This window comes from Drosophila novamexicana, unplaced genomic scaffold (assembly GCF_003285875.2).
Source record: "Drosophila novamexicana strain 15010-1031.04,08,12 unplaced genomic scaffold, DnovRS2.1 tig00000689-arrow-pilon, whole genome shotgun sequence".
Classification (NCBI taxonomy): Eukaryota; Metazoa; Arthropoda; class Insecta; order Diptera; family Drosophilidae; genus Drosophila; species Drosophila novamexicana.
The window spans coordinates 1,554,283-1,575,197 of NW_020824818.1; the positions used below are offsets into that span (position 1 = coordinate 1,554,283).

Consider the following 20,915-nt stretch of genomic DNA (forward strand, 5'->3'; position numbering starts at 1 on the left):
ACTGCCCTGAAAATGTGGAATGCATACAAATACATATGCACACATCAATATAAATTTGTATATGTGGAATGTGTTTTTTTTTTCAAAGACTGCACATAAATTCATAATGTAAAATGGATGGCACTGACAGCAACAAAGCCGCGTCGAAATTTAAACACATAAATTTGTAATTTATATTTGCAATATTCGTACGCTATGCCCGGGGCTTGGTATCAAGGAAATTACGGAGTAAAATTCGATGTAAAAAATGATGGTGAGATAATATAAACAATCAAATATATTTATGAAAATTAAAAAAGCTACTCTTTTTTAATTAAACTAGCGCTCGAAAGATTTAAAAAATTTAAAAGCTATGCAGAGAACAACTTGACTTTGTTATATACTCTACACAATTATTAACATTTTCTAGATTTCGAGAAGCAAATATTGATGCTCTTTTATTTATTTATTTAGAAATATGACCATATATATTTCTCTCTTGCTCGCTCTCTCTCTAGATTATAGGGAACTTAAATCTGATCATAGTTAATAAGAACTGATTTCGCAAGTTTACTATGAAATTGGAAATTTAATAAAAATTATTTATTTTTCTTTGGGTTTATTCAATTAGGTAGAGTTTTATTATTATGAAATGGTATATTTGAATGGAGAATCTTGTTAACATAATAAATAATTGGTATGATCTCCGATTAACAATAGTTTGCTTGAACTGGGGATTGTGTGCCTCGTTCTTTACCAATTAGGTATATAATATGAATGCACTTCGAGCCTTTTTAAGTCTGGAAAAATGTGCGATTCAGAGAGCTGTGTGCATATCGAAAAGTTAAACACACAATTTTTGTATATAAAGGCATATAAATAAATAACATACTAGCGAAACCAAACCACAGACAGGATTCGACCCTCTTTCTCTCTACTTTGAGACGAGCATGGAAAATGAAATCAATTATTTATGCATTCATTTTGTAGCTCTTTTATATTGATTTAATTGCCACACAGCATCTGCAAGAGTCGGTGTGAGTAATTAAATAATAATTTTTGCTCGTATGTATTTGTATACCCTGACAGATTGCTGTTTGCCCGCCCGTTTGTCTTTTGGGACTTGATTATGATGTCCTTTAAATGAATGGCTTTTGGCCATCGATCAGACCGCAAGCCCGGCGTTCCTTATTCCCTATTTGAGGGTCTCAAGGGTTCCTTTAAATATTGACAGCTTGTGCGTAACCAATTCGATTTGTTTTAAATAGTTGTTCTATGTATCTTGGATTTAAATTAAGACTTTGTCAACAATAGATGGTTTATCGAGAAATAATTAAATTATTTCTTTGAGAGAGTGAAAAAATGAGCTGAGATGAAGTCTCAGCTTTAAAGGAGCTTTAATTCATGAATTTAAACATGAACATTAAAAAACAAAAATTCAGATATTTTCGAAAAATCAAATGTTTATATTCACCATACGCTATTTTGCAAGATTATAACCAATTTGTATTCCATTAAGGATCGAAAAGCTTACCTATAAATAAACCGAAATAAATATGTGAATATTAGTATAAATATTAATGCAATATCATAATTTGTTAAAATAAATACATATTTCCTTAGGCTCAATGCGTGTGTTTATAAACTATCAGAACGTTCACATTTAATTGATGTTTGTTATTTTTCTTATAAGCTGTCTTGTTAACAGTTGAATTTATACATTTTAATATATTTATTCCATATATATTCTTGGATATATATAAATTTAATTTTAACAATTTAGACATTAGAATTATTATCCAGGCCAATACCCAAATATTCATTTTTAGCGCAGAACCGTAAAGAAAATGCGCGGCATGAAAAAATATAAAATAAATTGAAGTGAAAACAAAAGCAAGGGAAACAAATATGACCAAGCCAATGGCTAAAATGGGGATTGGGGCGCGAAAAACACCCATAAATAAACAACAGGTATAAAATGGACTTAAGAACGTAAAAGCAGAGCGCGGCTATAAAAATGCATTTTTTTTTCAGGCCAGCCTAGGTCGCACACACAGAAATAAAATAAATAAATATATGTGTGTAGAACAGCACAAAAGCTGCTTTAGTCAGGTAACAAATGTTTATGCAATTTGTTTAAAGGCCTGCCGTGTAAATAAGTAATATATGAGCTTGAGCCGAAAGAAGAGTGCAAATTTTGCACTAAATGCAGCACACGCCCCCACACGCCCTTCCCAACAAAGGGGTGAATTGTGCTATTTTTTCGTTGGACAAACACGAAATTGCAATTTAATAACATATTCTTGTGGCAAAATGATTGCATTTTATTACGGATGAAGAATATATATATACTAAGCGGACTTACAAACTTAAAATACCCTCTGGAAGGGTATATATGTATAACGAATATGGAGCAAGTGCAAACAATTGCAGACTTTCGCCATTGCAGTGCCCCATACCATTTGCATTTCCCGATCCCGGCCACCCTTTGCACACACTATCGTTTCTTATTGCCATTCTCCTTGCCATGCAAAAATGTGTTCCAAACTGAAATTGAAAGGCAGCTCTCGTGTGGGCGTGGCCCGCATTACCCCTTTGGCGGTGGCATTTTATTGCCAGCTTTTGGGCGTGAATGTGTACAGCGTTGAGAAACTGCCAGCTGCCAGTTGTGGAAAGAATTATGCCTGAAGTTGGCCCAAAGGGTGGAAGGAATGGTAACACCAAGTCCACCCACCAATCCCCAAACAAGCAACTAACGTTACCAAATAAGTCAATTGGCAGAATGATTTAAATGCCAGCACATCCGTAATGTCACAAAGGGCATAGGCCAAAAGCTAACTACGTGAATTTTTATACAGTTGTCGCTCGAACATGAAAACCTCTAGAAATTTCAATTTTCAGAAATAAGAATTGTTCATAATAAGACGTTTTAAATATAATCGTTTTAATTGTAAAACATATTTGGTAGTATTGAGTTTTGATCTTTTTCAAAACTCTTCTTAAATCATAAATAATGAATGTATTTATTAAACTGTTTGCCTAACTAACTGACAGTCGAGGCCATAAGGGCTAGGAAAGTGAGACGCGGTATTAACAAATTCCACCCGTAATTGTGGAAAATTGGCGAAAAATCGGTTAAAAGCAAAACTTTTATTCAAGTTCTTTTTCAGAATTCAACGTTCCTGAATGAAAATCAGAACCAAAACTTATTTTTGGACTTCATTTTCAAAGGTAAAGATGAAGATTCTGATTTAATAAATATTTTATGCTCAGCAATATCGAGTTTTACTATCGTACAAAATAATATGATGGAATATGAATTATTAAAATATAGCACATATTTGCCTGATGTTGGATGAGCTATTGCACTAAAAACAAAAGGTTTTTATTTTTCTTTGAAGTGTTACATTTATCGAGGGACCTCTGTATAATAGCAATAATTTCAGTGGCATGGCCATTGCCTTAAGAATTTAATGTCTAATTTCCTTAAACCCATTTAATAGAGTCACGCCCATGACTCGCCCATCGGCGGAATTCTCAATGCAGCCGCATAAACTGTGAGCTAATTAACAACAACATTTTCGCATAGATATAATGATAAACACATCAACAGCAGCAGTTAATAGGGGGCAAGGGCTCAGAAGACAGAGAGGACGAGGCTGACAAAATCCATGACAAAATTTAATGTGTCAGCCCCGACATAAATTTTAATGCCAAGCCCTGGTGTTGGCCATATACAACATACCCAGCCCATTTGGTCCCGTGTCGCAGCAGTCAAAACAAATGTTTGCCAGGACAAACAGACAAGAAGCACACAACAACAAAAAAAAGAGAGGGGGATAGAGCGAGAGCAAGACAGAGAGAAATGCAAATGCAAATGCAACAGTAACATTGCAACAGCTGCTGTTGCAACCACCAACAAGGCGACTCTGGCTGCTTTAGGTCGACACTTTACACAGTGGCACAAGCCATAATCAGGACAAGTGTCCTGCTGCAACAGCAGCTGCTGCATGCTGCATGCGGCATGCTCCCTGCTGCATGTTGCCAGCAAGCTGCATTATGTATTATTATTTGATGCATTTTGCATAGAAGGCAAAGTCGGGCTGCCCTCAATGTGCCTAGTGACATTATGGAGTAACTCGCGGGGTGGGGCAAACAAAGACGAAAAGCCAGCAAATCTGCAGGCAACGCTGGGACTTAGCCTTGAGCAAAAGTTGAGCGCACGAGCCTCATGATTTATGCACGTGTTTAGTGTGAAAAAATGTACATTAAAAGCAAAAAACCCAAACACCACATACCACACCATACAGCACTTCTTTGCTTTCCCCCGCCTCCCCCCTAGAGAAAGTGTTGCCAAGAGAATGTTTAACACAGTTGCGTGGAGGCGTCTCGCCGGGCAGGCAGGAAGTGAAAGTGTGTTAGAGGACGCGCATGTGTTGCTCCTGTTTGCCTGCTGCTCGTATTGGTATTGAGGTCACTGGTCATTATCAAGATGTTGCCAAAGAAATGCCATAAAGTGCTGTCCTGTCACTAGTCCTTGTTGCTGGCGATGGCTGTCGTCAGCAGCAGCAGCAGCAGCAGCGCACCATTTGATATGCAAGGCAGATAAAGGCCAGCGCGCATTCAGCGCCTGGCCTGGCCAAAAGCCAAAAGGCTGCCTACAAATGGCAGGGCAACAACAAGGGGCCGGGCACACAGGGGCGTGAAGAGCATAAAGTTGCTGAGCAGCACGCCTCAAGTTGTCTGGAAAACCAACAAAACCAACAATATGGAGATGGCAATAGTTTAATGCCGGCACAACTGCAAGTGAGCTTCAAAGAAAATTGTTGACTAAGCAGCATCTTTAGCTAACAGCGAGTGTGCGATTGTGTGGGTGAAAGGTTTTGCCTTTCACTTGTTAGTAGTGGAATTAACGTGTATAAATCGAATGTCTAGCTAATTTGTTGTTTTGCGCACAGTTCTGGGAAGTATAAGCTGACAATGTGCGTCTCTCATTTAACTGAGATAACTTTGTCGATGCACATTCCTCACATTTTTCCATACAAAATACTTTCCCATAGCTGAACAATCCAATTACTGAACGCGGAAGAAATATTGAAATAAAATGTTTTGGCTCAAAATCATAAACAAGATTTTTTTAATATTTGTGTTTCTTTGAGAAATTTGGCACAAGCCTGCGCTTTTAAATTTATTCGCCTTTAAATTTTCAGTTAAATAATAATAAGTTAATAAAAGGTGAAAGAATGTGATAAAAACAATTTAATGTCCAACTATCATAGCACGTTGATAATCCCTAAAAGAGAGCCTGGAGTATCAACTTTTCGGCTCACGAAAAATGAAACCCAATTAGTTGACATTTTAAGCAAACACATTTACGTTGTCTGCTTTCTGTAAGCTAACAATTCTGGTGCTTATACGCTAAGAATAATGGCCCAACAGCTGGCAGCTGTTGCAGGAGCTTGGCCTCCCGTTCTTTCGGCTAAGCACTTAAAACTTTAATTAGCCACCAGGCTCCACCCTCATCCGGGAGTATAAAAACGACAAGAGGGCGCCTTGAGCCGCTTGCCACATGCGAGTAGAAGAAGAAAAAAAAGACTTGACTACACTTTGATATAATTAGCGGCATTAGCCATTACGTAATTTTAAAAATTAATCAACCAGCCAGAGTCGACCAAGCAGATTGTAGTGCCAATTATTGGCCAAATCAACTGAAGGCACAAGACAGTAGGCGTTAGTATTGGGGGTGGTCGTGAGGGGCTGGTAGCGTACTGCTAACCCAATTAGCACTTAACACATGACAGCGACAGCCTAGGTAAATAAATGGCAAACAACAGCTCAATTGATGGTTGCAGCACGTGTCCTGAAGCTTCAACGTTACGTTAAATGTTTTCGCAAAAGCCCAAACACTGAAACCCCGTCCAACTACCTTACCCCACACGGCGGCAGAGGCAAAGCGACTTTCAATTTCCCAGGCAGCCAGCCAAAAAGGCAGTCGTCAGCGAAAGGACCAACCAGAGGCAGCAGCAATCGCAGCGAAGGCAACTCTGGAAACTAGCACAAGGACGTGTGCCGCACGACACACACACACACGCAAACCATATACACACACATAGGTATATCCGAAGCCACACACACGCAAGCAAGCAAAGCTCAAGTTGCCACTAGGTAGAATACTCATACTCTACACCACTTTGGGGGCACTTCTTTCTTCGATTCGGTGTATGTGTCTGTGGGGTGGTTGGGCGCAAATCTTAGCGCTCAAGTAGCGTACGTGATATGCGCGTAATCAATATTTACACACAACTTTACCAAGCCGAGTATATGTGCTAAAAATGAAAATGTAAGACAAAAGTTTAGCAATTGGCAGGCAATGCCGCATATATCCATATATATATATTGGGTTGCCATTTGGGTAATATCATGCATATGGCATTTAAAGAAACATATTTTATTGCCACAGAATTGAATTAGTTTATGTGCGCAGTTCGATGTGACATCTGAGAATTGCATAGAAGGCTACACAGCCAGAGCTCTACGAAATTGCAACCAAACAAAGAAAAACAAATTATATATGTATATATACGATGAATTCCAAAGAATATAGTTGCAATTCGAGCATGGCTTGGCTTATTTTTTGAAGTAAGCTAAAGGTAATTAGATATTTGAATTGCACATTTTTCCTGCTCTGACGCCAAGTGTCGGACGAGTGTCAATTATCAAGAATTCATAAACTGATGAAAATCGAATTTAATAACATAAATGCAAGAGAATTCAACCAGTTATTTAGATAGAAAAATTGGATATCAAATAGAAAAATTGCAAAACAAATAGAATAAATACGTAAAGTATAAGACAAACAAATTTGTATATAACTGGCATAGAATCATTCTTGACCCATCAGTAGAGGTACCGCGTGTATCTAAGGGACAAGCATGGAAACCAGCATATTTTCTTAGACAGCGTTTGTTTATTATGATTGGCGTTTCTTGCAATGCGAGTTGCAATTGATAAATATTTAACCAATTGAAGAGTCAGTTGTCAGGAAATGTGGTGGTCAAATAAAAGTGGCTCAGTTAAAATGTCTTTAAGCTATAGCTATCAATGATGTAATTGCCTTAACGACTGCACCCAGCGCCTTGCCAAGGATATGCTGCCACCATGAAGCAAATGCAGTTACTTTGGCACACATTAAATTTGGTTTGATTTTTGGCGCAGCTGCCGAGCCAAGGAGCCAACGGTCTTCGCCTCAACCATCCAAACAGCTGAGCAAACAGACAGCCAGACAGTATGGGGCAGTGTTGGAGGGGTTAAGGAAATGACTTTTAGCACAAAGGAAACCAGCGACTCGATGCCAGTCGCAAGAGTCCTGTACGGCAAACTTGAGCCAACCAAGGGGAAAATCAAGTGGAAAACGTATATTGTGAAAATCAACTATTGGCAGGCAGCTGTCAGCCGCATGGCCAAAACGCCGTTCAAACAACGAAAACAATGGCCAAAAACGCAGCTCAAAGACGCCAAAGTTGGTAGCATAAATATATGAAAACCAGTCACCAGAGAGTATCATGAACAAGAAGAACACGAAGAAGACAAAGAAGGCACTATTTATGACAACATTACATTATGAGCAGTTAAATATATCCTACATAGTATATATATATATATATATATATATATATATATATATATATATATATATATATATATATCTACATTTATCAAATTATCTAGCTTGTCTAGCAGTTTCTGACACTGAAATGCCGCTGGCAAAATATTTGCCAAAATCCAATAAATTACACAAAAGCCAACGTCACACACAAATCAGACCAGGCAAAAAGGATTGGTATTTAAAGCACCAGTTAAAGGTGTCAAAAAGCTTTGAAGTGCAATTTAATTAAATCAAATATATACAATTAATTAATGTAAAATACATGAGCGAGCTATTGAGGTTTATTCATTTATGTATGTATTCTTAGGGGTTTTAATATTGTATATCAGCAATACAAAATTGAGTTAGTTATTCAATGTAAGCTTTATGTGGGGAGTATATTTATTTCATAGGGATTCTCAATGCTTCAGTGATTTTCACATTGCAAGTATTGTTTTACCGAGGAATAGGACAGAAAATATAAGGATCTACTTGGCGATAAAGCACAACAGTTAAACTGCGGTAAAACGATTTGAATGCATGAACAAATTTCGTATAAAAAACAGCCAGAATTGTAAATATTTTTGTAATATAACAAGCAATTGATTAAAGCTTTTCGTTTCTATATTGTTTGCCTACTTCCACTTCATATTAAGATTTCTTTTGAAAAGAAAAAGTTGGCATTTACACACCATAAAACTCTTTTGGGAAACGCTTTTATAAATTTTACAGAAAAATGTCTAATTAGAACTTTTGCGCGTATTTGTTCCGTTGGCACTCACAAAAGGTGCAGCTGTCAAAGTTTTTTAATTGGAAAATACTTTAGAGTGAACCAAAACCGTTCTGTCATATGCACTTAGGGTGTGTCCTGGCTGGCTGTGCTCAATCGGAAAAGTTTTGCGAGTCAAGTTTCAATCAACTTGATTTAATTTGCAGCATTCACTGTTCGTTTTTGCCTCTTAATAAAACATGCGCGCAATTCATGGCAAATATTATTATCATATTAGTAACTCATCTGCGAACTTGGGTCATGAACTCGATTCATTGCAGCAAAACTTCATCAACTTGGCCAAAAACTAACAACAGGCTGGCAAAACTATTGTGTTAGCTTTCTCCGAGTCATGGAGAACGACTAGAACCGTTGCGAGTGCGGTTTTGGGGTTGAATGAATGTTGATAAAAACTTTCGTTGCTGTACTGCCAACATAGTTTCAACATATTGCCGCCACCAACGCTGCCACCTTTTGGCACAACAAACAAAAACACGAGCTCGGCGCCCACGAAATACAAAACAATTTGAATGAACATACGGCTGGCGGATCAAAACTTTGTCCTTGTACCCGACAAGGCGACTGTTGACGAGACAACAATAATGATTACTGACTCCTCGATGGCTGTCGGCCATACAAATATATATACACTTTCTACAAACACGGCCAGTTCTATGGTAGTGCAATTCCAGTTAGGCTATAGAAAAGAAAACTTTTGCTCAAAACTAATAAGCTTATGGAAATATCATAAAGACAGCGCAGACCATCGCCCAAAGAAAACAGAACTAATGGCCCAAAGTTCTGACAATGACATCAGCAACTCAGATTGTTGCAAAATATGTAATTATTATATAAATATAATCAAGAGGCTGCATAAATTAATTATTTGTTCAACGAAAGCCTGGGCTTGCAGATTAATTGAACTTAGCTTAAACATGAAGAACATTAAAGAAATAGAGTCTTAAACAAAGTGGTTAGAGGGAGAGGTGATTCGATTACAGTTATTAGCAGCAGGTCGAACACTTAAGTTGCAGCACTAGGAATAATGAAATACAACAAGCATTTAGTTGTGCATTATGCTTTAATACAAACATTTCCATCTAGTTCAGCTTGTCGAGCTTAACTATGATTTAATTGAGTTTCGGTTTGTTAAAATTAGTAAGAATACGCCGTAGAAAAACATAATATGGCAACATAAGTATACTTCATAAAAATTTACTTTAAGAAAAGTATTCTTAGTTTAATTAATTTTTATGTATTTCTCAAATAACCTTCCTACTATTTTGTTTTAATTAAGTGCTTGGTAAATATTATTAAGAAGCTAACTTTTTTTATAAAAACAATTTTTATGAACTCAGCTCATATCAAGCAGAAATTTTTAATCAAAAGCCTGAACTAAAGGTAAATTTTTAATCATCCTCTACAGACTGTTGCGAAGATTGTTCTATTACTTCGTTAAATCTTAACAACCTGTGCAAAATGTAACTTAACCTTTTGCTGAACTTGGTAACCAATGTTAACACACCCGCCACATCTTTGACCCCATCAACGGACCGCAGATGAAGCCGAGTGCAAAATTGCCTTGCAACACTTGAAAAGTTTATGCAGTGCTCAAGTGCAACATTAATTGCTGACAGTTGTGGCAGCCACTTCTGAACGAGATTTGTAATTAAAAGTAGTGCCCGTACCACCCTCCCCGAAAAAAAATCGTTATAAACTTCTGTTGCGCCAGTTTGTCTGATTTAAGGCCAATTGCTGTTGGAGGCTGTAACGCCACTTGCGCTAATAACACACAATTTTTGGTCCAACAACTTTTCCTCTTGATGGCCACAAAAAGTGGCAACGCAATCTGCTCCTCAAAGCGCAAGATGCTGTCGCTGTTGATGCCAATCGGGCCAGCAACTATTTCTTACAACTTAAAGTAGTTGTGGAACAGCCAAAGGCAAACAGACTCCGCGTTAAAATAATATACAAATTAGTTTTTAATTAATTTTTAAAGCACAAGCTTTTTGCACAGATAATCAGAGTGTTGCCAAGTGCCATTAGCAACAAAATCTACAAGAAAGTCAGGTTTCTGTTGACACAACTTGACTGCAGGTGCCGAATTGGCACACCTTTGTACGCAGCTTATCAAAGGGAATTCCTCTTCAGTCATACAGGGTACCAAAAATAATTTCGATTTTTGAACAAGACTCTTTTGAAAACTTAATTACCTTAATTACTTCAGCATATTTAAACTACTTTTTAAAATTATACAAAATAAACCTAATCAAAAAATAATAGTAATTTAAATAAAATGAATTTGGCTTTCATGGAATTTATTAATTCCTTAATAAACAATTAATTTTTGGCAAATTTTTTCTTTTTATTAAATATTCTATTCAAATATTTTTAAATATATATATTTAAATATAAATATATAAATATATTTAAATATATTTTAATTTTAGTTACCTTTTTGATAAAAACATAAAACCCCAAGATCCAAAACAATAACAAAAATATTTCAAAATATTATTTTAAAAAGAAAAAAGAAATTAATAATAATAATATATATATATATATATATATATATTAATAATATATACTATGCCTGTTCTTCTGGATTTCCAAGTCATTATTAATGCAATATAAGTCTATAATACCAAATTTATAATTTACCTGTAAAGAGAAGATGGGAAATCATTTGTAAGAAAATTGTTATAAGCAGCAAATGGATTGGTTTTTGTTGTTTTATTTATTGAACGGCTTGTGAGGACGCTTTTGTCTTCTCTCTCTACTTCTGTTTCTTTAGTTACGTAAAATATATGGGTTGCCAACTATATATAGTTTGAATTATAAAGAAAATACGAATTTTTACCATATCCATTTATATGCACTCTCAATTTTAAGTTTAAATCACTCGTTAATTTATAAACTATGAACGAGCGCTTATTATTTGAGTCTGGCCATCGTTCTTACTTTGTTATTGCTGACCCAGCTTTCTAGCTGATGTTGTTTCTATCCATGCCCGTAGTCGAACTGCCATTTTACGTATACATATTTCATGGCAATAGGACAGAACGTAACCAGGAGCATCGCTTTGCAACTTATAATTGGATTTATGAGCAGGCGGGCAAAGACAACAAGAGCTGCGGAACTAAGCGAACCAAACTGAACCGAACCCCAACTAGCAGACCATCCATCTACATAAGCCATCTCTGGCGAGGGTATCGTAAGTAGCCGTTTGACGATGCTCGGAGCTCTCGTTAAATGGTCGCCCTGGCAGCAGAGAAATTGTCATCGTAGTCGACGGAAACGGAAATGCTGGAGCGCAGCAAAAGGTAAAAACTGCATGCGATGCAAGCATATGAAAGAAGCGTAAGAGGAGGAGAGGGGTTGAACAAGACACTGTGGTCACTTTGCTCAGCACGGTTGCTGCACCAGTTTGTTGCAAATTAATCACTGGGGCATTTACTTTATTTATTAAATAAAGCTTTTACATTGTTCAAGTAATGGCAGGGAATCTAATGAAAGTGGACGTTGTACTGGTGGCACCGTAAAGGCTAATTGTCTAAGCAAATGCCATCACATCACATACAAAAATTTATTTATAGATCTTCAAGTCAATTAAAGCAATTTATCGTTGAAGAAAAAGTCACATTTTATATATCAGAAAGATCAAATGAGTGTGGCATTATAATATGACGATAAATCGGCTTAGGATTAGTCTAAGCTTAGAAATATATATTGTTTGCATGAATATTGCCTCAATATGAAAGCAAATAGTACAAGCATTTGAAGCATTTCACATCGGTGACTCTCATGACTATGAACATCGGATAAAAGGGCGGAAAAGAGAGATATATGTAAAAAGTGCTCTTAAGAAAAAAAGGAATGATATAGCAACAAGCGAATGTGGAAGATAGAGTATATGATCCAAGTCCAAAAGCTGTTTTAAACAGTACAATAAATTAACTAATAGCAATAAAAAGTTTAACGCTTTGTAAGTCAGACACAGAATTAAGTCCTCTTTTAATATATTCCATGATTAACAGTCATGCTTATTAAGTAACCCTCTGCTTAAAAGATTGTACGCACAGCTCTTATCAGCAGAAATATGCGACAAAGCGAGTAAATAAATTAAAAATAAATTTTGAATACATAAACAATGCGTAAATAAAGCAAACTTTATGGTATCTGGGTGGAGAGTGCGAAGATAAATGTAAATAAATACTTGAACGAGATTTTTACTCTAATAGTGAATCAGCTTTATGCGACAGAGATTTGTTTCATTTTTATATTTTCTTTCTATTATAAGTATGTTACTTTTTTTTTTGATAATAACGTTGACTACAACACAAGGCGTTGACTGTTGAAGTGCTGTGAAGCAGCTTTCTGTCGAATTGAGGGTCTGAGTTCTTACCACTTAGGTGGGTTGTCTAGCTGCTGTTGTTGTTGCCAGCTTAACACCACCACCAGCGGCAACAGCAACAACAACAATAACAACAACAACTGCAACCAAATACAAGCAGCAGCATAATAAGAAGCATGTGAAGCGAAAAACAAACAACTAAAGATCGCACAAGCTGCTTCTATTGTTATACACTTTCTTTTATAGAGTATATGAGCTGAAAGTATATGATATAACCAGTCTTTGTTTACGCAAGTTGTCAGCGCCACAATGAAGCCAACTTATTAAGTGTCGCAAGTTGGCAGTTTTTCTAAGTTGGCAGCATAACGCTAAAGAAAATGCATTTGGACAGCCTATAATTGCATTTGAAATCCACTTTGGTAATATTTTAATACTAGTTAGCAGCACTTAGGCTTAACTTGCAAACTTCCAAAAATAGTTGGCAGCTCTGATCAAATATCTACACAGCAGTTTACAGCTCTGGCCACATGAGTTGACTGCACAAAAAAGTTATCTATTCTCATATATATCGACAATCTTCTCATATTTTAACACTAGTTGTAAATATAAATTTGTCCACAAATAAATGGGTGAGAGATAGCTCAAGTTATATGTACATATTTATATATTGTTGCGTCCGAGCAAGACCGGGTAATACCAGTTCGTTGTTGTGTACATAAAACGCAGCGTATATGCAATTCGTTGCAAAAAAAAAAATGCACGTTCTTGCTTGCATTGCTGTGTTGTGTTTCAACGTGGGTGTCGAAGCGCAACATGGTTAAGTAAGGGGCGTGCCAGGGGGTTGTGTGTGTGTGTGCTCTGAGTTTAAAGCAATGGAAACTGGGTTAATAATGTCATTTACTGCACTGGAGGACAGGCAACCGAACGAAAAACGACAACTTGGCAACATGAGCCCAGCGCGTTGGGCATTAGAATTTAAAACTTTGTATTTAAGCAAATGTCATAGAAATAAATGCTAATTGCAGGAAGTTGGCAACAAACGTTGTTGCTGTTGTTGTTATTGTTGTTGTTGTTGTTGTTGCTGCTGCGACTAATGCTGTTGTCAATGCAATATGTTGTTGTTGTTGTTTTGTTGCTGACGCTTTTAAGTGCTGTTGACAAAAGGCTAATGCGATTGACATTTTGGGACTATTTTGTAGCTACCATTGGTTGTGTGTGTATAGGTGTGGGTGTGCGCCTGTTTGTGTGTGTGTGTGTGCCTGCCGGGGTTTTAGTTGCATCATTAGGCACACAGCGTTGCTCTTGTTAATTTGCATGCCTCATAGTCAGTCTTCCAGCTTTGTCTTATCAGATTTGCTCACAATTTCTAGTCTTTGCCAGAGTGACTAGACAAATAGTGAAGACCTTGTTATCAGTCAGAGCAAATTGTTTTATGTTATGCATACAAACAGTAAGAACCAACTAAAAAATAACAAAACCTTCTATCGACTGTAAGTTGATTGATAATATCTAGTTTTATATAATAACTTATTTCGGATAATAGGTACAAATAATGTATAGTTTTTATAGTTATGTCATCTTCAAAATAGACAACAAAAATATTTGTAAATTCCTTACTTTTGTCTCTTTATTATTCAATTGTTTCAATACGGGTAGAAATATTATACTTTTTAAACGGTATGGCAACGCTGCGATCCCCCGAACATAGTTTTTTTGCCTCATGTTTATACGCACTACACATTTTTTTGATGTACGTGCAAACTTTACGAAGGAGTAAAAATATGTGAAAATTGTGCTAGTTTTTAATTAACTATTGTTAAAGGTGCTCGTACCTGCAGTTGTTGTTCGAAACTTACAAGCTATTGCACAATGTAATTGCCATGAACACAAATGCATCTGGAGGGATTGAAGCACTGAGGACCTGGGCTTCAGTGTTGGGCGGGTTCCGAATTTTTGTGTACGTTATGCAAATCTTGGCACAAACAATATACTAAATATGTATATACTGCTTTAAAATTCAGATAGCTTAGGAGCACTTTTCATTGCATTTTGAACAATATTAGAGGCAACAACAGCAACTGCAAAGTATTTATATTTATCTAGAGCTTAGAAAGAACCAACGCATATGCACTGCAGCATATTCTATAACCCAGTTTTCACATGCACTGGCAATTCTATTGATTTTTCCTTTTGGTTTCTATCATTTGCATATTTGATATATGACAGCGTGTTCTGTATCTGTTTTTTGGGATTATTCATTATTTTGTGACTTTGAAAAATGTTCTTAGGACTCAGTTATCATAAATGTAGCTAAGTTTTGAAAAAAATAAAATAAAAATTCACCTAACACAAGAAAACGTTGTTTAATATTTGATATTCAATTATTTAATGAAATATATTAATTGACCATAATTAACGCACTCTTATTAACTTTGCCTCCGCTATCTAATATGAGTTGCCTGACTTTTGCATGCGTCATAAGCTTTGCCGCAAAGAGATAAAAATAAATCTGTCTGCATAATCAGGTAACTTTTTATTTTGTTTACTTTACGTACAACATTGTAATAAAATATATATACTTTGTTGCTTAGAGTTTTACACTGATGATTATTTCTGTACATTTTAGGGGATTTCTTTAAATCTCTTTAAATCTCACCACGCTCTACTTTATAAAACCCATCAAACAGTTTAGTAAGTGCTTTTTGAATTCCAAGTTTTCTCGCAAGTATTGTTAGTTCTCTATTTTTTTCATTAATTTGGGAATCTGCAGATTTAACTTTGGATTGCAGATTATTTATGAGAACATCATTTGAGACGCGTTGTTGGTCAATTCGATTTGTTGGATCAGTTGAAGGTCCTTTTGCCTGATTGTTTCCCTCATCGCTTTACATTCGGAGAGTTTCGATTCAAGTTTCTTGATCTTAGCAACATTTAATTCACTATCTTCATGCTTATATCGCGATATCTTCAATTCTTTATCTTTTTTAGCGATTTGGGAATCTGCCGATTTAGCTTTGGATTCCAGATTGGTTATGACAACATCATTTGAGACGAGCTTTTCTCTAACAGTGCACTATTGCTCTTATACGCGGCGGTCAATTCGATTTGTTGGGTCAGTTGAAGGTCCTTTTGCCTGATTGTTTCCCTCAAATTGAATTTTACACTCTAACTCTGCGAATTGATTTTCCTTTGCTGGTATAGAGACTGCGTAGCTAAGAAGCGGCTTAACTTTATTGCAGTAGGCTCCGCACTCCGAATCTTTATCTCTCGAATGAGACCCGTGTGCGAATCAAACTAAGAAAATATTTTTGGTTGTTCCCAGTACATAATATTCACTTAAGTCACTTAATCATTGCGTTATTAAAAATAATCAACGCATTTAGATGACAGTTTTATTATCAGCTCAATATTTTTGACCGCGACTTTCAGTATATTCCTATTAAATTAATTTTGTATTGTTTGAAAGTCAATGCTTATCAATGTTATTCGTGTGTTGAGCAGTTTTAACAATATACAAAATAATAAAACGTCTAGTAGTCTAGAAAAGAATGAATAACCTTATAATATAAATTTCCTAGCTACCGGGAACAAAAATGTTGTTGCTTTATATTTACTTATTGTTTCGTTCTTTTTTTTTCCAAGAATTCACTTTAAATTGTTAATGAGGCTGAGCGTTTAGCACGTTTCCAGCGCTTCGCTGAGCGCATTAACTGCTACACGTCTCAGACCCAGTCACAGTCTTAACTCGTAGTAGAGAACTTACTCATACATAAATGAGAAAACCATTATCAAATGGCGGCGTTAATACAGCAACAAACATAGCAACAACAACAAACAGCTGGCAAACTATGCACATCCATGCCCATGTCGAAGCTGTTGAACAAATCCATGGCATATCCGCAACAACAACAATGAATAGCAAAATAGACAATGCGCGTGAGGCATTCAAAAAAAAAAAAAAAAAACGAAATGCTGAAAAAGTTTAGTGTTCTTTTTGCGAGCGACTGACTTTAGTAAAATGTTTTACATATCGAAGTTGGGGCAGGTGCTGCACAGAGAAGGAGTCGCCTTCACACAAAGCACATTTATAATGAGCATATTGCCAAAGTAAAGCGCAACGGAAATGAGCACTGGCTGGAAGAACAAAACAAAAAATACTCAAAGTACAATGGGCCCAAAAAATAAACATATATCTTAATCAAATGTTAAGACTCAATACATTTGAGTCGTATTTCTTTAAAGAACAAACTTGAATTCAAAATAATATTATCGATAAAACTATTTAAACATCTCGATTTATTTAAATGCAATGTTATTTCATTTTAAAACTGAATGGTCGAAAGCCAAACAACACACTTAAAGAGAGTGAAAACAATTGCCGCTTTCGAGCTACGATATTTATATATATAATGAGATATTTAAATATTATTTTTATTATAATTATATTAGGTATATTAAATTATATTAGTTATATTTAAAAATAAAAAAAATCAGATATGTTCATCATTTTTGAAACCTATTTTTAGTCCAAAAAGAACTTTTCAACATAACATTCACAAATATCAAGTGGGTTTGTTTTTAAATACTTGAGATTAATTAAATTTTTATTTTCTTTTTCTGTGCCTAGACTTTACAACAAGTTTTGTTGAGAATCTTGAAATAAACACAAACACTTTTAATTAAAAGAGTTATGCTTTTTTAAATTTATTTTATTTAATTAATATGACAACAAACTTTTTAATTATTATGATTGTACAAAGGGGAATGCGACTCGAATACCACGATAGTACAAAGACTAGAAGTCAGTGATATTTCAAAAGAAATGTATTTTTGAGAGTTCATTACTATATCCTATATTTTAAATAACAATTTTTTAGAAAAAATTAAAATTTATTTCAGTGCATGCGAGTATTTGTGACGTTTAAGGATATCTGAAATGTTTTTGAAAATTCACTTAAGCGAAAAGCGACTAATGGAAACACTGTACGCCACATTTGATAATATTATTTCGTTTCATGCCCATTGTTTGTAGCAAACAGTTGAAAACTTTTCATTATGCTGATGACTCCGGCATGCGCCATGCTACAGGTATTACTAGCGCTGTCTGAAAGTTGAGAACTATGAGTACGCAGTCGGAATTGTCGTTGTCGTCTGCAAGTTGGCAATGGTAGAGTTGGAATGTTGGAGTTTTGGCGACGATGCCAACGATGACGACACTAGCAATTAAAAATTTGTTCATTACGCTATGGGGGAGCACACACACACACACACACACACACACACTCGTACACCAGACAAACACGTTCACACGCATGTAAAGTTTGGCTCGTCCACATTTTGGCAGTCAGAATGGGAACCACGAAACTTATTAATTTCACAATTACAAAATAAATTGTGAGTGCGGCAATTAATTTGCGGTTAGCAAAGATACACAATATGCCAAAGTCCCCCCATCAACGGCATCATTAGGCGGCGTTTGTGTTACTTTGCGTGAACGTTAATTGGAGGCAGCCTAACATGGGGAAATCTGGAAAACACTGACTGACCAGCTCAGGCTGAGAGCCAAAAGCCAGCCTATGCCATAATTGCTGTCGATTGTTTGCCAAAAATGAAAATCAAGAAAATAAAAATGGTTTAAGTGCCATTTTTGGAATAGCGAAGAGTAAATACCCTTGAGAGTGCTTAAAAGGTTTTGCCGAAAAAGGAAAGAACAATTAACTTTGGATTAATAAAAATATGACTATGGAAAACATAAATATATTGTTTCTATGTTGATTGCCGTTTACTTCTCCAAAAACTATATGATATAGAACTTCGATGCTTATATTGTTTATTTGTCTTTTAACCATATTTTGTTATTTCTTACTTAAAATCGGAATTATATGATATAGTAAACTTTGCGTTTATGGAAACCAAGTTCGATTGAATAATCTTGGTTTAAATATTTTTAATACTTTGTTAACCATATTTTGTTATTTCTTACTTGAAATCGGAATTATATGATATAGTAAACTTTGCGTTTATGGAAACCAAGTTCGATTGAATAATCTTGGTTTAAATATTTTTAATACTTTGTTATGTACCTAGTCTTTTCAACTATGAGCCCATTAACGCGTTACAATTTTGGTGACATATTTGTTATACCTTCTGCAAAAGTATAATATGTTCAACGAATCGTAGCGCCAAGTGCCAAAAACTTTGAAAAATTGTTTGGTTGTCTTCCGAAGGCGTCTGGAACTGGGACTCGGATTACTTTACAGGGTCTTCAATGTGTCGCGGCGTCTTATACCGCTCTCTTCTATTCCCCGTACTTTTTTTCTTGCGCAGAAATTTTCTTAATTTAAAATTGAAATTGGGCTGCAGCTATTATTTATACCGCTTAGAAAAAATGACGTGGGCTGCGCATAAAGTTTGCAATAACGAGAACGAATTACTGTAAATTATACAATACATTATTAATTTTTGTTTATAAGTATTATTATTCATATTATTAGAAAGTTGCATACTGTAACTTACTATTCTTATGTTGCTATTGTTTACCTAGTATTACTTATTATATTTATATTTATTTTTATTTAAATTTAAATTTATTTTTTGTCTAATATTTTATTTAGTTTGATGTATATTACTTTAACTTTGATTTCTTATTTGCTTTTTACTTTTGCACAATTACTCGAGCCCATCTCGCACTTAAAATGTCTAGAAGGTCTGTGCACTTCCTTTTTTGGCAGAGTTTTTCTCAACTTTTTGGCAAGTGGCCTTCATTCATTTTATGCGCTTGCTATTTGCACATCTAGCGCATAAATCAAAATGGATATTACATGCGCATAGTTATGGTATAGAGGAGGACGGCATTTTAAAGTGTCATCAAGTTAATTGGCGAGGAGTTAAGTTGAAGTAAAAATCTTTACGCCGCAACCCTAAAGCAAAAGCCAATCTGGCGTTTGCAACTACTGTGAGCGGCAGCCAGAGCATTAACATCAAATTACAAAAATAAATAGAGTACATTCCTGTTGTTTGGTGTGACGGGGTTCAGACCCAAATTTATAGGTGGCATAAAATGAGCACAGACAATGCCAATAACAATAAACGCAAATAATGTTTATGGCAGCGCTAAACAGGCTGCAGAGCTGACACCCACAAGCCGAGGCAAGGAGAGACCGCACAGGGATAACAACTATAGATTATGTAGCCCATTTTAGTGAACAAGAACAAGAGCTACAGAAACAACAACGGCAAAATAGCCGGGTTATAAACTGTCCCATCGTATGGCCGCCGGACAATGCGCATATCCAGTGTCGGACCGCTTTAAAAGGACCTCAAACAAAAACAACAGGCCCAGGTCCAGAGACCATAATCGTCCAGCCGGCTGTGGCTGTTTTTGACAAGCTGCAAATACCGCAGGCTTTTCCAAGGCAATGTGGCACAAATAACTATGAAAATAATTATAGATGGCGATCCCAAAATACCCTCAATTATATTAAACAAGAGACAACAGGAGGTCGTATGATAGATCTATGTGAATTAAGAGAAAAAACATGAATAAAGAATTAAATACGACACTTTTACGAATATAACAGAAGCTAAATCAAGAATTTGAATAATTCTACTTTATATTAATCAATTGCTATATTCCAAATAACGTAATACTACACCTATTGTGATTAGTATGATTTATTAATTGTTATTATTGTATTATTATTGTTTGGTAAAATTAAAGAGCTTTGTAATGTTCTTACAACCTGCTACGCACATTACAGGGTATTTAAAAATGAAAGCAGGGCTTAATACTGATATGACGAAAACAACTCAGAAAGCGGCAACAAAATATGGTATTAAAAAGGAAGTACGCTGATGTACGTGCAATGCAATCAATGGGGCTGCCAACTTGTTTTTCTACCAAGTGTTTGTGTGCGTGTGTGTGTGGTGTGTGTGTGGCATACATGCGGGCGCCTGGGCTGCTGTCAGTAGGGGCTCGATAAGGAGCTGTACCAACAAGGCAATACAAAAACAGTTGACGGTTTCAATTCGATTCGTTTAGAGCCTTCATATTATTAACGTTTCACTAGCCACAGTTATGGAATGTCAATGAAAGAGAGAGAGAGAGAGAGAGATAAAGAGATAGAGAGCGAGAGTGAGCGAGAGAGAGAGAGAGAGAGAGGGAGATA

The 20,915-nt window shown here is 35.8% G+C and overlaps 1 protein-coding gene across 3 annotated transcripts in view; it reads right to left on the bottom strand.

The window, feature by feature from the left end:
* LOC115762987 (disintegrin and metalloproteinase domain-containing protein 10) overlaps positions 1-20,915 on the bottom strand; it is a 146,295-nt gene that overhangs the window by 63,938 nt on the left and 61,442 nt on the right. The window lies entirely within an intron of this gene.